At 43.8% G+C, this 15,055-nt stretch overlaps 3 long non-coding RNA genes across 4 annotated transcripts in view; 1 reads left to right on the forward strand and 2 right to left on the reverse strand.

Moving 5' to 3' along the window:
- Positions 1-1,155: 1,155 nt before the first annotated feature.
- On the reverse strand, positions 1,156-2,566 carry LOC125612155. 2 transcript variants are annotated; one of them, XR_007342497.1, is made up of 2 exons: positions 1,752-2,566; positions 1,156-1,418 (listed from the first exon to the last, which is right to left on the reverse strand). It is a non-coding gene; the product is annotated as an uncharacterized LOC125612155 (long non-coding RNA). The 2 variants fall into 2 exon arrangements; XR_007342496.1 differs by having other exon boundaries at positions 1,694-2,566.
- A 5,651-nt stretch (positions 2,567-8,217) lies between these two features.
- Positions 8,218-9,932, forward strand: LOC125612160. Its single transcript, XR_007342503.1, has 2 exons — positions 8,218-8,331; positions 9,869-9,932. It is a non-coding gene; the product is annotated as an uncharacterized LOC125612160 (long non-coding RNA).
- Positions 9,933-13,329: 3,397 nt separating this feature from the next.
- Positions 13,330-15,055, reverse strand: part of LOC125612157 — a 24,043-nt gene continuing 22,317 nt past the window's right edge. Inside the window, exon 3 of the long non-coding RNA XR_007342500.1 lies at positions 13,330-13,359. This is a non-coding gene — a long non-coding RNA (uncharacterized LOC125612157). The remainder of the gene's footprint in view (positions 13,360-15,055) is intronic.

The following is a 15,055-nucleotide window of genomic DNA, read 5'->3' on the forward strand; positions in this document are numbered from 1 at the left end:
GGGGTGGGGGGGTGAGGATGGTGGGGGGAGCCGCTCAAGGTGAGACACTGAGCATGCTATGGGAGCAGCAGAAATCACAAACCACTGGGTTTGTGGCACATACCTGTAATCCCAGTGGCTTGGAAGGCTGAGGCAGGAGGATCTTGAGTTTCAAAGCCAACCTCAGCAATTTAGCAAGGCCCTAAGCAACTCAGGGACACCTGGTCTCTAAATAAAATATTAAAAAGGGCTGGGGATGTGGTTTGATGGTTAAGTACATCTGGGTTCAAGTCCTGAAATGAAAAAAAAAAAAAAAAAAAAAAACTCCACATACCAGTGGTTTGGGTTTTTGTTGTTTGTTTCAGTTGTAGATGGACACAATACCTTTATTTTATTTTATTATTATGTGGTGCTGAGAATTGAAATCCATGCTAGGCAAGTGCTCTACCACTGAGCCACAACCCCAGCACCCCCCACAAACCAGCTTTTTATTTTATTTTTTTTAGTTGCTGATAGACCTTTATTTAAATAGTTTATACGTGGTGCTGAGAATTCAACCCAATGCCTCACACATGCCAGGCAAGTGTGCTACCTCTGAGCCACAGTCCCAGCCCCCACAAACCAGTTCTTAATCACAGACCCCAGGTTAGGGCAATCAGGCAGCCCCTGGATCTGTGCCTCAGGCAAAAAAGTCACTACCTTCCCTTCAGCTCCTGGCCTCTAAGTATGGGCAGAAACTCAACAAGAGGAAGAAAGAGCATTTCTGGTAGGGAGCAAAGCAGAAGTAAAGGCCTGGCCAAGGGTAATGGCACATGCTTGTAAATCCATAAAGGTGGGAGGCTGAAGCTGGAGGATTGCAAGTTTGAGGCAAGCCTCAACAACTTAGTGAGAGCTTGTCTCAAAAATAAAGGGCTGAGGGTGTAGATGTGGTAGAGTGCCCCTGAGTTCAACCCCCAATACCACCCCCAACCACACACACACACAAAAGCAACAGCAGCAAAAGCTTGGCAGTAGAAAGCATTCAGCTAAGTTTGTCTGACGTCCAGGACATTAGTGAGGTACGAGGCTGGGACTCTGAGCTTCTCCATGTAAGAGGCTCAGTCAAGAAGATGCATTTGGAAATTCTGAAAAAAAAAAAAAAAAAAATCTGAATCACAAGTTTGACTCAAAATCGTGCTTTGCCACTGTTCTAAATTTCTTTTCCACAAGACAAAAGGTGCTGCTTTATTTTAATACATTTTTAACTGACAGTAATTACACATATTTAGGGAGTATAGTGTGGTATTTCAATACAAGTATACAATGTGTAAGGATCAAAATCAGGGTAAGGATTTGATGTAAGGATCAAATGTCAGTGAAGAGAGCTGGGGATGTGGCTCAAGTGGTAGCGCGCTCGCCTGGCATGCATGCAGCCTGGGTTGTGTATTGAAATTCTCTCTCTCTAAAAAAAAAAAAAAAAAAGTCAGTGAAGACAAATATCATTTCTTTGTCGGAAACACTCAGAATCCTCTCAATTGTTATCAGCTGCCGTTGTCCTACTGTGCGGCGGACCATCAGGCATCATTCTTCCTATTCAATTGTACCCACTAACTATCCTCTCTCCCTCCCTCCCTCCACCACACCCTTGTTCTAAAGGCTTCATAAATACATTAACTGAATTCTCACGTCACCTCTATTTCCATTCTCAGATAAGAAAATGGTAGTACAAGATTACATAGTAAGGGGCTGGAGGTGGAGCGCCCAGAGTGTAAATTCTGCGTTGAGCTGCAGACCTGGCTTCCTTCTACCATCTAGGATGTGACTGTTTTGCCGTGGGGACCTTCATGTTTCTCTTCCCAACACCAGGCTGAGCTGGGAGAGACTGCAAGGCGGATGAGCTGGTGTCTGAGGCTTTGGGACCATCGAGCTCGGGGTGTGATCCTGGGCAGTCACAATCCCACTCCATTCCCGTCAGGAGCCTGATCCACCCGCAGCTCCTGGTTAGGGCTACCTGGACTCCTGCCCCCAGTGTAACGACCTCTACACATCCGGGCCTCACCTGAAGCCCCGCCCCCACCTCCGGCCCTGCACTCCAGCCCTGTGCGCTCAGGCAGAGACACGTCCACCTCGGACGAGGAACGGGGGTTCTGTCTGACTGCTAGGCTCCGCCGCTGTCATCACCTGCGGCCCCTCCGTACGCGCTGCCCATCCCCGCGGGACAGACTCGGTGCCAGCGCTCTAGAGCAGTCCCCACCCGCGAGCCTCAGGATGTCGGGGACAGCGCCCGCGCCGGCGCAGTCTGAAAGGCGTGGTCATGTGCCGGGGGCGCGGCTTGGCGGCCGCGCAAAGCGCCCCTAGTGGCGGGTGCGTTTGCGCCCCCGCTCGGTAGCTTCTCGGTTGGATTTTCGCCGCGGCGGCGGCGTTAGGCAGCCAGCGCGAAGCCTGAGGCACCGAGGCCAGCAGAGCTGGGGGAAGCGGGAGTGACCCTGGCGTCGCGGTAGACCTGGCCCGCCCCGCGCGTCCCGTCCCGTTCTTTCGGTCCTGGTCTCCTGTGTCCCACGGTCCCTTAGGATGCAGTCCCGCCCGCAAGCGCCCTTGGGTCCCATGAGCTGTCCGGGACCCCCCGCACCCCTCCTCACCACCCAGCACGCTTCTCTGTCCTTAAAGGAAAATTCCCAATTAACTTGATTCTGACAAAAACTTTTCTCTAGCTGCTGTTGGCCATTTACCTTCGTAGTGTCTCTGCATACAGATCTTAAGGAAATAACGAACTTCACATTTCAAAGTTTAAGTCCATGGTGTGTGTGTGTGTGTGCGCGCGCGCGCATGGTTGTTTTACTGGGGATTGAACCCATGGCTTCACAAATACTAGGCGATAGCAAGCAATACCACTGACCTGCATATCCCAGTCCCCCTTATTATTTTATTTTGCTTTTCGGGGGTACCAGTCCCCCCCTTTAGGGTTTTTGTTGTTGTTGTTGTTGTTTGGTTGTTGATGGACCTTTATTAATTATTGGGTGCTGGGAATGGAACCCAGTGCCTCACACGTGCCAGGCAAGCACTCTACCACTGAGTTACAATCCCAGCCCCCTCTTATTTTTTTAGATTTTATTTTGAGCTAGGGTTTCACTAAATTGCCCAGGCTGGCCATGAACTTGCTTTGTGACTCAGCCCCCAAAGTAGCTGGGATTCAGACATGCTGCATAGCACTTGCCTTCCCTTGGTTGTATTGCTACAAAAATTTGACATTGTCTTCACAAGAATTGGAGCAATAGATTGAGGAAACACTTTTTTTTAATTGCAAGAGATTGAACCAAGGACTATGCGCATGCTAAAACACACTCTACCAGTAAACTACATCCTGGGACTGTGGCTCAGCGGTAGTGCACTTGCCTTGCATGTGTGAGGCACTGGGTTCGATTCTCAGCACCACGTATAAAATAAAGATCTATCAAAACTAAAGGAAAAATATTTAAATAAATAAACTACATCCCAACCCTTCCAGTGAGTTCTGCTCAGGACATGAATATATGGAAATTATCTGGAGACAGGGAAAGAGCCACCAGAAAGGATTAGAAAGAACAATTCCAGAAGTCATGTGGGATTGAGATTCCATCAGCCTGAATAGGAAAACTCATAGTTCATGGGGAATCAGGTAGAGAAAGGTTTTTACCAAGTGAGGCAAAATTAACTCTAAATGCTTCTCTAGTCTTACCTAAGAACGCTTAAAAACAATACCCAAAAGATCAAAATGCTTCCAGGCTTTATGAAGCTGTATCTCAGAACAAAGCTCTGGAGGGGCAAAATGGAAGCGTGCTATTATTAGTTTCTTATAGTTTACAATATGTGACACAGCAGCTGTGATAAAGTACATGTAGACTATAAATGCTTAAGGGAACCAATAAAGAACAAACTTTATTTGTTCTTTTTAGATATATATGACAGTGTACATAGTAAGACAAAAAAGGAGATTAGAAGGATTCATAAAAATAACCTAAAAGACAGGGCCTGGTGGCACACACCTGTAATCCCAGCATCTTGGGAGGCTGAGGCAGGAGGATCTCGAATTCAAAGCCAGCCTCAGCAAAAGCCAGGTGCTAAGCAACTCAGTGAGACTCTGTGGGAAGCCATTCTCACGCGTGACTGGGTGACTCCCGGTTTGGGTCTGAGGCTTCTGGCTGTGTCGGAATTTTCCCGGCCCTCTCCTGATGAGAGAACCCGTCCGTGTGGGGGTGTGACTGACCACTGACCCTGGGGGCCCAATCACTGACCCTGACCTTGGAGTGCAGTCCCCCCTCAACCTTCATTGGATGGAATTATCCCCTGAATTTCTTGCTCCCCAATAAAAAGCTACTCCCAGGCGTGTTCACTCTCTCTCTCTCCTGCTAGCCCTGAGTAATCCTTGCTGCCCTGCTGGGCGGTTAGAGGTTGGAGCCAGAGAGGGGAGCCGTCTCGGACCTGGCAATAGAAATAAGGTAACTGAGTCTGTGTGTTTTATTTCGATCTCTTCTAGCTAACTTTTATGCCAAGAACCTCATTAATGAAACCATTGCGCAGGCCGCATGGTGGAATTGGCGCCCAACGTGGGGCATTCTAGATTAGTTAGATTGAGTGGGAGCGCGCTATAAAGATAAAGGAAGTGGTGACAATTTAGAGTCACAAAAGTACCTGGAGATATTGAAGGAAAGAGACGTTAAATTAATTAAAATGGGAAATTCAACTTCTACGGATAAGGAAATGTATCTGACTATTTTAGACAGTATAATTAATCAGAAAGGAAAACAGATAAAGAAAACTCAGTTATTACAATTCTTAAAGATTGTAGGCGAATATTGTCCTTGGTTTTGTGAACAAGAGTCTCCAAATTTATCTACTTGGGAGAAATTAGGAAGAAAGTTACAAAAGGTTTATTTTTCTAATGAACTACCTGGAGGCATAGAAAGTATTCAGAAAACTTGGACAGCTCTGGAAGTTTGTCTTTTTGAGTATATGGGTCAAAGTTCGTGGCCCCCTGAAGACCTGTTAAAAGGCTCACTCCAAAGGATACATTTGCCCAATTGATTTTATTGCCTTGTGATTCAGGGAGACACGCACCAGTAGATTCAGTTTCTAGACCGCCGGACAGAGTATACTGGTCGCAGCTAGTAAGACAAGAACACCCCTTATTAAAGCTTAAAATTAATAATAAAAAGTTCCTCGGAATAGTAGACACAGGAGCTGATATATCTGTTTTTTCTAGTAGGTTCTGGCCTAGGAGCTGGCCTTTACATGTAGCACCAGCTAACCTAGAGGGAATAGGACAGGTTTCACAGCCTGCTCAAAGTGCCAACTATCTCCGTTGGGAAGATTCCGATGGGAACAGTGGAGTATTTAAGCCTTATGTGTTAGGGTCTTTACCAGCTAACCTATGGGGAAGAGATATTTTAGCCAAGATGGGATTATTATTAGCTACTCCAAACTCTATAAGGTCAGTTGAGGAAGTTAATCAGAGGTATTTTCCTGGAGATGATAAGGAGACCCTTCAGGAAGAGTATCTGTTTACAAACCAGTCTCCATGACAAAGATTAGTAAATGCTCCAAGCCAAAATTTTTACTAGGGGCCCTGAGTACTTCCCCGATCCCTAAGACAGCCGAAAAAATCACCTGGCTCACAGAGGAGCCTATATGGATTTCTCAGTGGCCCATCTCAGGGGAAAAGCTTAAAATAATTCATAGGTTAGTTGAGGAACAACTTCAGGCTGATCATATTGAACCAACGCTTAGTCCTTGGAACACACCTATTTTTGTTATTAAGAAAAAGTCAGGTAATTGGAGATTGCTACAGGACTTAAGGGTGATAAATCATGCAATTCGACCTATGGGATCATTACAGCCAGGACTTCCCTCCCCCACAGCCATCCCTTTAGACTATAGCTTGATGGTAATAGATTTAAAAGACTGTTTTTTCTCTATAAGGTTACATCCTGGAGATTGTGAGAGATTTGCCTTCACTGTCCCAGCAATTAATTTTAAGGAACCTGTTAAAAGATATTGCTGGAAAGTACTCCCCCAGGGAATGCGTAATAGTCCTACCCTGTGCCAAAAATATGTAGACCAGGCGATAGATCCCATAAGAAATAGCTTTCCTGATGCGTATATTATTCATTTTATGGATGATATATTATTGGCTCATGCTAATCCAGAGGTACTTTCAGAAATTTTTACTCAGTTAGAGACTTCGCTTACAGCAATGGGTTTATGCATAGCCCCTCAAAAAATTCAAAAGTTGCCTCCTTTTCAATATCTAGGTCAGATAATTCAAGGACGTACAATCCGTCCTCAAAATCTTCAGATAAGAGTAAAGGAGTTACATACCCTTAATGATTTTCAAAAGCTATTAGGAGATATTAATTGGCTGAGGCCATCCCTAAAACTAACTACTTCTGAGTTAAGTCCTCTATTTCAGATATTACAAGGAAATCCCTCTCCAACCTCTCCACGTCAGCTAACCTTAGAGGCTAGAATGGCTTTAAGGAGAGTTGAACATGCAATTAAAAATGCACAGCTTACTAGAGTTGATCCTAAAGAAATAGTGTATTTATTAATATTTCCAACTGAGCATACCCCAACAGGAGCCATATGGCAAAGATTAGGAGTTATTGAGTGGATTTATTTATCCCACTCTCCTCAAAAAACATTAATTCCTTTTCATGATTCTATAGCTCAATTAGTAATTAAAGGCAGAACTAGGATTTTACAATTAATTGGATCTGAGCCTGATATCATAATTATTCCATTTTCTATTCAACAGACTAATTGGCTTTTTCAAACTTCTAGCTCATGGCAGATAGCCTTTTGCTGATTTTGCTGGCCAGATAGATAGCCATTATCCTCGCAATAAGATTATACAATTTGCATCATTAACGTCACTTATTTTTCCAAAGATTGTAAGTGCACATCCTATAGATGAAGCTTTATCAGTGTTCACGGATGGTTCTAACTCAGGTAAAGCAGGTTTTTATAGTCGTGTTCACACAGAGGTAATACAAACTTCTTATACTTCTGCCCAAAGAGCAGAGCTTCAAGCTCTGATTTGTGCCTTAAATTACTTTTCAAATGAGCCTATTAATATTTATTCTGACAGCTTATATGCAGTCGGAGTTACTAAAAATATTGAAACTTCAGTTATTGGGTATACTTCATCACAAGAGTTATTTGAGTTATTTCATAATTTACAAAAGACAGTGCTAATGCGAAAGTACCCATGTTTCATAGGGCACATACGGGCTCATACTAATCTTCCAGGACCCTTAGTTTCAGGTAATGACAAGATTGATAAATTAGTAGCTTTTTGTCAACAGATGTCTTCATATGACTGTGCACTAGCTTCCCATTCCTTGCATCATCAAAATGCTTCTAGCTTACGTAAAAAATTTAATATTACTAGAGAACAAGCTCGTCAGATTGTAAGCCAATGCCCTAAGTGTGTTATTCACACTCCATCTCTGCCATCAGGGGTAAATCCCCGTGGATTAAAACCAAATCAAATATGGCAAATGGATGTAACTCATATTCCTCAATTTGGTAAACAATGTTATGTGCATGTCATAGTGGACACTTATTCTAGATTTATTTTTGCCACAGCACGTACTAAGGAAAATACTCAACATGTAATTTCTCATTGCCTAGCAGCTTTTTCTGTTTTAGGGTGCCCTATGCAGATTAAAACAGATAATGCTCCAGCTTATGTAAGCTCTTCTTTTCAACAATTTTGCCAAGAGTTTAAAATTAATCATAAAACAGGAATTCCTTATAACCCCCAAGGCCAAGCCATTGTGGAACGAGCTCATTTATCTATTAAGCTTCAATTACAAAAATTAAAGGGGGGGAATAGGTTTATGACTCCCCAAAATAGCCTTAATCATGCCTTGTTTGTTTTAAATTTTTTAAACTGTGACGCAGAAGGTCACACTGCTGCTGAGAGGCAAATGTCTCCCTCAGTAACAGGCCCTTTAGGCAGAGTTTTGTGGAAAGATTTACAGACTGGTCAGTGGAAAGGCCCAGATCCAGTGATTATGTGGGGCAGAGGTCATGCTTGTATTTTCCCAGAAGGTGCTTTTCATCCTATTTGGGTGCCTGAACGCGCAATCAGACATAGAAGAGATAGAACCCAGATTCAAGCAACTGAAGATCGACCCAGAGGAGCCCCTATCCAAAAGGAAGAGGTATCGGAAAAAGATGAAGAAAGAGCAGATTGACCCAGCCAAAAAGCTGATTTTATGGGAGGACGTGAAGAAGCTAACAACACAGGCTTCCCGAATACTTCGACTCCTAAGAAAGAACAGGACCCCAGTGATGATGGTAGCAACAGTAATTGCCCTGCTGGGCTGTCAGGTAAAGGGGGATCAAGTAGACACTTACTGGACATATTTCCCAGATCCACCCCTGGTACACCCAGCTGTGTGGACTGGAGAATCTATTCCAGTATTTACTAATGACTCATTCATGATGGGAGGATTTACAGATACTCATATTACTCCCAATCATGTGACTAGATTTAATTATTCTGGCTACAGTGCCCAATTACCTTTGTGTTGGTCACACGATAAACATGCTGGCTGTCTGAAAGTATCATTCGAAGAAAAGACAGCGATTGGTAGACCTAGACTGACAAATAATTCTATTTATGGGGACTTAAGACCTTATACTAGATCAGTAATTAAGATGGGACTTTCCCATAACAAGCCAGTCATTTCTGCAAAACCTCCATGGATACACCACTGTCCAAATAGTTCTACAATTGAGATTGGCACCTTTCCTAGATGGATGGATTGTGTAAATACCTTTCCTGTACAACATAAGGTGTCTAAAGATAGTGGGTATATTTTAGACTGGTCTCCAAAAATTGATAAGAGACAATTACGAAGAAATTCTGCTATGACTCCTGCAGGATTTGTTAGTAATATTTTAACTTATAGTGAAGGTGGTGTTCAGAAAGATGTTTGGCGTTTAATTGCTGCCTCAGAATTCTTACATTTTACAGACAAACCTTTACCAAAATTTGTTGGCAAGAACTGTAAAGAGGGATCTTGCTATGGCTTACGAGCCTGTGTCCAATCTCCTTATGTTTTAATTATTGGAAATGTAAAAGTTAAATGGATAGATGACAGATATATTGTTACTTGTAATAAATGCAACCTAACCAATTGTATTACTAGGTATAATGGAGGAAAAGGAGTGCTGATACTTCATCAGCCCTCTTTCGTTTTATTACCTGCTAATATTTCAGAGCCATGGTATGCTGATACTGGTTTACAAGTCTTGCAGCAAATTCATGCCCAGTTAGCAAGACCTAAACGTGCTATTGGAGTTATAATTGTTGGTGTTTTGGCGCTAGTCTCCTTTATTGCCTCAACTGTCTCTGCGTCTCTGACATTGTCTCAAAATATTCAGCATGCAAAATTTCTTAATAATTTAGCTCAAAATACTTCCAAGGCTCTGCGTAATCAAGTAAATATTGATGAAAGGATTGAGACTAAATTAAACGCCTTAGAGGCGACTGTTATAGACATAGGTAATGAACTTTCAGCCTTAAAATTTAAGGAAAGGCTTAAATGCCATGCCAATTATAAGTATGTTTGTGTTACAGCTGCCAAGTACAATGCTTCTCTCTGGGATTGGGAGAAGGTTAAAAACCATTTGTTAGGTATTTGGCAAAATAGTAATAATAGCTTGGATATTCTGGAACTTCATCACCATATCCAAGACATTCAAAATAATAGAGCTGATTTTTCAGATCCTTCTTCTTTGGCTAACCAAATATTGAAGGAGTTGAATGGATTCAACCCTGGAAATATTCTTAAACACTCAGCCTGGTACATTATTGGATTATTCTCTTTGCTGTTAATTCTCTTTTGTGTTGTAATTATAGGATGGCGAGTCTTCGGAACAAGAATACAGAAACTCCAAAGAGTGAACCGCCGCCTCATTTTTAAGAATAGAAAGGGGGAATATGTGGGAAGCCATTCTCACGCGTGACTGGGTGACTCCCGGTTTGGGTCTGAGGCTTCTGGCTGTGTCGGAATTTTCCCGGCCCTCTCCTGATGAGAGAACCCGTCCGTGTGGGGGTGTGACTGACCACTGACCCCGGGGGCCCAATCACTGACTGACCTTGGAGTGCAGTCCCCCCTCAACCTTCATTGGATGGAATTATCCCCTGAATTTCTTGTTCCCCAATAAAAGGCTACTCCCAGGCCTGTTCACTCTCTCTCTTTCCTGCTAGCCCTGAGTAATCCTTGCTGCCCTGCTGGGCGGTTAGAAGTTGGAGCCAGAGAGGGGAGCCGTCTCGGACCTGGCAATAGAAATAAGGTAACTGAGTCTGTGTTTTATTTCGATCTCTTCTAGCTAACTTTTATGCCAAGAACCTCATTAATGAAACCATTGCGCAGGCCGCATGGTGGAAGACCCTGTCTCTAAATAAAGTACAAAATAGGGCTAGGGATGTGGTTCAGTGGTTGAGTGCCCCTGAGTTCAATTCCCAGTACCAAAAAGAAAAAAAAAATGCAGAGAAAATAATGCAGAGAAAAGAAAAGAGTAGAGAGACAAATAGAAAACAAATAGCAAAATACACATATAAACTTGAGCTGTGTTGGCAAATCACAATAAATGCAAATAGTTGCCACTGGACAGGGTGGCACATGCCTAGAACCCCAGCTAATTCCAGAGGCTGAGAAGAGAGGACGACAAATTTTTTTTTTAATGTTTTATTATTTTTTAGTTTTTGGCGGACACAACATCTTTGTTTGTATGTGGTGCTGAGGATCGAACCCAGGCTGCACGCATGCCAGGCGAGCGCACTACCGCTTGAGCCACACCCCCAGGCCCGAGGACGACAAATTTGAAGACAGCTTGGGTGATTTAGCAAGACCCTATCACAAAGATAAATTTTTTTTTCACTTTATTTGTTCTTTTTAGATATATATGACAGTAGAGTGTATTTTGACATATATAAACATGGAGTATTACTTATTCTAATTAGGATCCCATTCTTGTGATTGTACATGACGTGGAGTTTCACTGATCATGTATTTATATATGAATATACAAAGATAAAATTTTAAAAGGGCCAGGGAGCAGGGTGTGGTGGTACAAGCCTGTAATCCTAGCAACTCAGGAGGCCGAGGCAGGATTGCAAATTGGAGGCCCCCCTCAGCAATTTACTGAGACCCTGTCTCAAAATTTTAAAAGGGTTGGGGATGCAGCTGAGTGTTTGAAAGCCCCTGTGTTCAACACCCAGTACCTGAAAAAAGTGGGTGGGGTTTGCTGGGGCTGTAGCTTAGTGAGAGCACTTGCCTAGCATGTGAGAGGCCCTGGGTTTCATCCCCAGGATCATGGGGATACAAAAGAGAGAGAAGAAAAAGAAAATGCCCAATCTTGCTCATTCCTGCCCCATCTCCCATCAATATAGAGGGGCCAGAAGGATCCGAGAACATAGGAAAAGCCCAAAAGGTCTTAGCAGGAAAATGGAAAACAGCTACAGGCAGGGACACCATGCAAACATGAGGTACGCAAAGTGTAGCCAATTGCAGAAAAGAAGGCACCTGTTGGCCACACACCAGGCTCATGCACTGCAGGCCTTCCAGTTAGTCTGGGAAATGGCCAAGGTCATCCTGTCCTCCCCTTTTAGTTAGGGATGAGCTGAGCATAGATCCTTGCCCTTCTCTCCCTCTTCAGCCTTCAACCTGTTTCCTGAACTCACAGTACCATGGACTCCCAGCCTCCTGGGCCTAGTTTCTCTCTCATCCTCTGATCCCTTAGTTGTCACATTCCCCTCTACAGTTCTTCTGGCCTGGCCTGGTTCTGTTTTGCATTTTTGCCCTTTCCCTTCCAGCTTAGTGGTGTTGGTCTGATGAATCTAGCATTTGGATAACTTTGAAATGCTCCAAGGAGCTTCTTTGCAGGCACATCCTGTTTATCATATAGATGGAGCCACTTTATCCAAGAGGTAGGAAAAGGCCTGTCACATTAGGAAGCCAGGCCAGAGGTAACAAAGGTTCTGGAACCAGATCCTTGGAGAACACCTGTGCAGGGAGGCAGAGGTCTCTTTGGGGACTTTTTAGTTATCCGATACAAATGCTGAGGTCATTTTGGAATAGGGGTGTGGGTTTCACGTGAAATTCAAGGAGATCTGGTAGACCTGGACTAGACCTAGTACACAATGACATTTCTTTTTTTTTTTTTTTTTCTTTTTTTGGTACCTGGGATTGAACCCAGGGGCGCTTAACCATTGGGCCACATCCCAGCCCTTTTTATGTTTTATTTTAAGACAAGGTCTCACTAAATTTCTGGTGCTGGCTTTGAACTTTCCATCTTCCTATCTCATCCTCCCAAGTCCCTGGGATTACAGGCATGGGCCACCGTGCCCAGCGCACAGTGACATTTCTAAAAGAGTCTGGGACATGTCTTTTTTTTTTCTTTCAGTGCTGGGGATCAAACCCAAGACCTTGCACAGGCTAGGCAAGTGCCCTACCACTGAGCTAATCCCCAGCCCAGCTGTCTTTGAGAGGAGGACAAAGAACCATCTGTGGAGCTGGCTCAGCTGGGAGGGGCAAGAAATCTAAATTCTAGACCTACTTCTTTTATGTCCTCACTGAGAGATCGTGGGCCAGGCCCAGCTGTCCTGGGGCCTCAGTTTCCCCTGATGTACTGTGAGCCCTCAGAGGAGCCAAGGGGTGAAGGTTCTGTCTTTAGGACAGGTGTTGCTCTCCCCACTTGGCCCAGCTGCACCATCCAACTAGCTCCTCAGGGGCAGTGTGAGCCCTTCAAAAGGACCATCAGGGTCAGAATGGAAACCTATGATTCCAGATATCCATTTGCCAGCTTATAAGGTAAGAGATATGGGAGAGAGACAGAGGAGGCCACTGGTCCCACTGGTGCCTCTTGGCACCGGCAGAGCCTTGGTGGGAGCACCTGGGTATGGAGTCAGGGCTGCAGCACCAGGATTGGCCATTGCCACACATGCAAGCTCCCAGGGCAAACCTTCTAGAAAGAACTTTTCTTGGTACTGACCTCCCAAGCACTCAGTAAAGAGAACTTCTTCGTGGCCCCCAAACTGAAGAGCACCTAAGATCCACAGCTTGGACCTTCCTGTTTCCTGAAGGTGGAAATTTGAACACCAGTTCTAGGTATGGCCCTGGCTTCTAGCCCAGTTCTCCCTGGGGGCATCTCCACTCAGTCCCAGGCTCCTCTATGAGCCCCCAGGCTTAGCCTTGTCAGGGTTCTGCCATTTAGAAGCGATTATCCCATCTCCTGGCCAAGTCCCCTGCCTGGAATATCCTGTCCAACTCATCCACCAACTCATCCTTCCGGGCCAATTAAAGTCCCACCTCCTCTCAGAAGCCACCCTCACTGGCTTGTGACTGTCTCCCTGACGCACTTTTCAAGCTCTGATGAGCATCACAGCTATTTATAGACGTGCTTCCTCCATAAGAAAGCTCCTTAGCTCAGCCCCAGCAGCGGCTCTAGAAATGCACCCTGTAGCTGGAAAAACACAGGCTGCTGCTGTGGGCATTGTGTGGAGGGTGTGTGTCTACTTTTGCTTTTTGATTCATACATCTTATTGTTTATAAAATGTATCAATATTATAAGACTTTAAGTATAAGACTATGACTATTTAAAATAAATTCTGTATTTTTTGTTTTTGTTGTTGTTGTTACTAGAAATTGAACCCAGCAGTGCTTTAAAACTGAGCTACATCCTGGGCCTTTATATTTTGAGACAGGGTCTTGCCAAATTGCCTAGGCTGGCCTTGAATTTGTAATCCTCCTGCCTCAGCTTCCTGAGTTGCTGGGATTACAAGCATGTACCACCACAATAGGCAAACAATAATATCAAATTCTTTAATACATAAAGAAGAACAATTCTTTCTATATACAGTCTCAGACAATTCTTTGTTTTGTTTTGTTTTTTTCTTGGTACCAGGATTGAATCCAAGGGCACTTAACTACTGAACCACATCCCCTGCACTTTTTTGTATTTTATTTAGAGATGGGGCTGAGGCTGGTTTTGAACTCACGATCCTCCTGTGTCAGCCTCTGGAGCTGCTAGAATTATAGGCATATGCCACCATGCTCAGCTCACACAATTCTTAAATCTATTCCTAGGTATTTGGTAGTTTGTGTTGCCACATTAATGGTTAAAAGAGTAAGGTAGGGCTGGGGTTGTGGCTCAATGATAGAGGGCTCACCTAGCACATGTGGAAGCCCTGGGTTCAATCCTCAGCACCACATAAAGATAAATAAATAAAGGTATTGTGTCCATCTACTACTAAAAAATATATTTTTTTAAAAAAATATTTTTTAGTTGTCTATGGACCTTTATTTTATTTATATATGTGGTGCTGGAGAATCGAACCCACTACCTCACACATGCTAGGCAAGCGCTCTACCACTGAGCCACAACCCCAACCCAGGATATAATTTTTTTAAAATTTTTAAATATTTATTTATTTAGTTAGTTAATTTTTGGCGGACACAACATCTTTGTATGTGGTGCTGAGGATCGAACCCGGGCCGCACGCATGCCAGGCGCGAGCTACCGCTTGAGCCACATCCCCAGCCCAGGATATAATTTTTCAAAGTTAAAAATGTGACTCTCAACACAAAGTGAGTGTGTCAAAGATTATTTCACATTTTACTTATTTATTTTTTGTTTGTTTTGTTTAGTCCAGGGGATTGAACCCAAGGGTACTTTACCACTGGGCTACATCCCTAGTATTTTACCTTTTTTAATATATTTTAAGATAGGGTCTTGCTAAATTGCGGGCTGGCCTCAAGTTTTCAATTCAACCGGCCTCAGCCTCCAGAGTCACTGGAATTAAAGGATACCAGTGTGGTGAAAAAGCTAGTGCAGTGGGCAGGTGGCACGTGCCTGTAATCCTAGCAGTTTAGGAGGCTGAGGCAGGAGGCTTTCGAGTTCAAAGCCAGCCTCAGCAAAAGCCAGGCGCTAAACAACTCAGTGAGACCCTGTCTCCAAATAAAATACAAAATAGGGCTAGAGATGTGGCTCAGTGGTTGAGAGCCCCTGAGTTCAATCCCCAATACCAAAAAAAAAAAAAAAA

Source organism: Marmota marmota, unplaced genomic scaffold (assembly GCF_001458135.2).
Source record: "Marmota marmota marmota unplaced genomic scaffold, marMar, whole genome shotgun sequence".
NCBI classification, from domain to species: domain Eukaryota; kingdom Metazoa; phylum Chordata; class Mammalia; order Rodentia; family Sciuridae; genus Marmota; species Marmota marmota.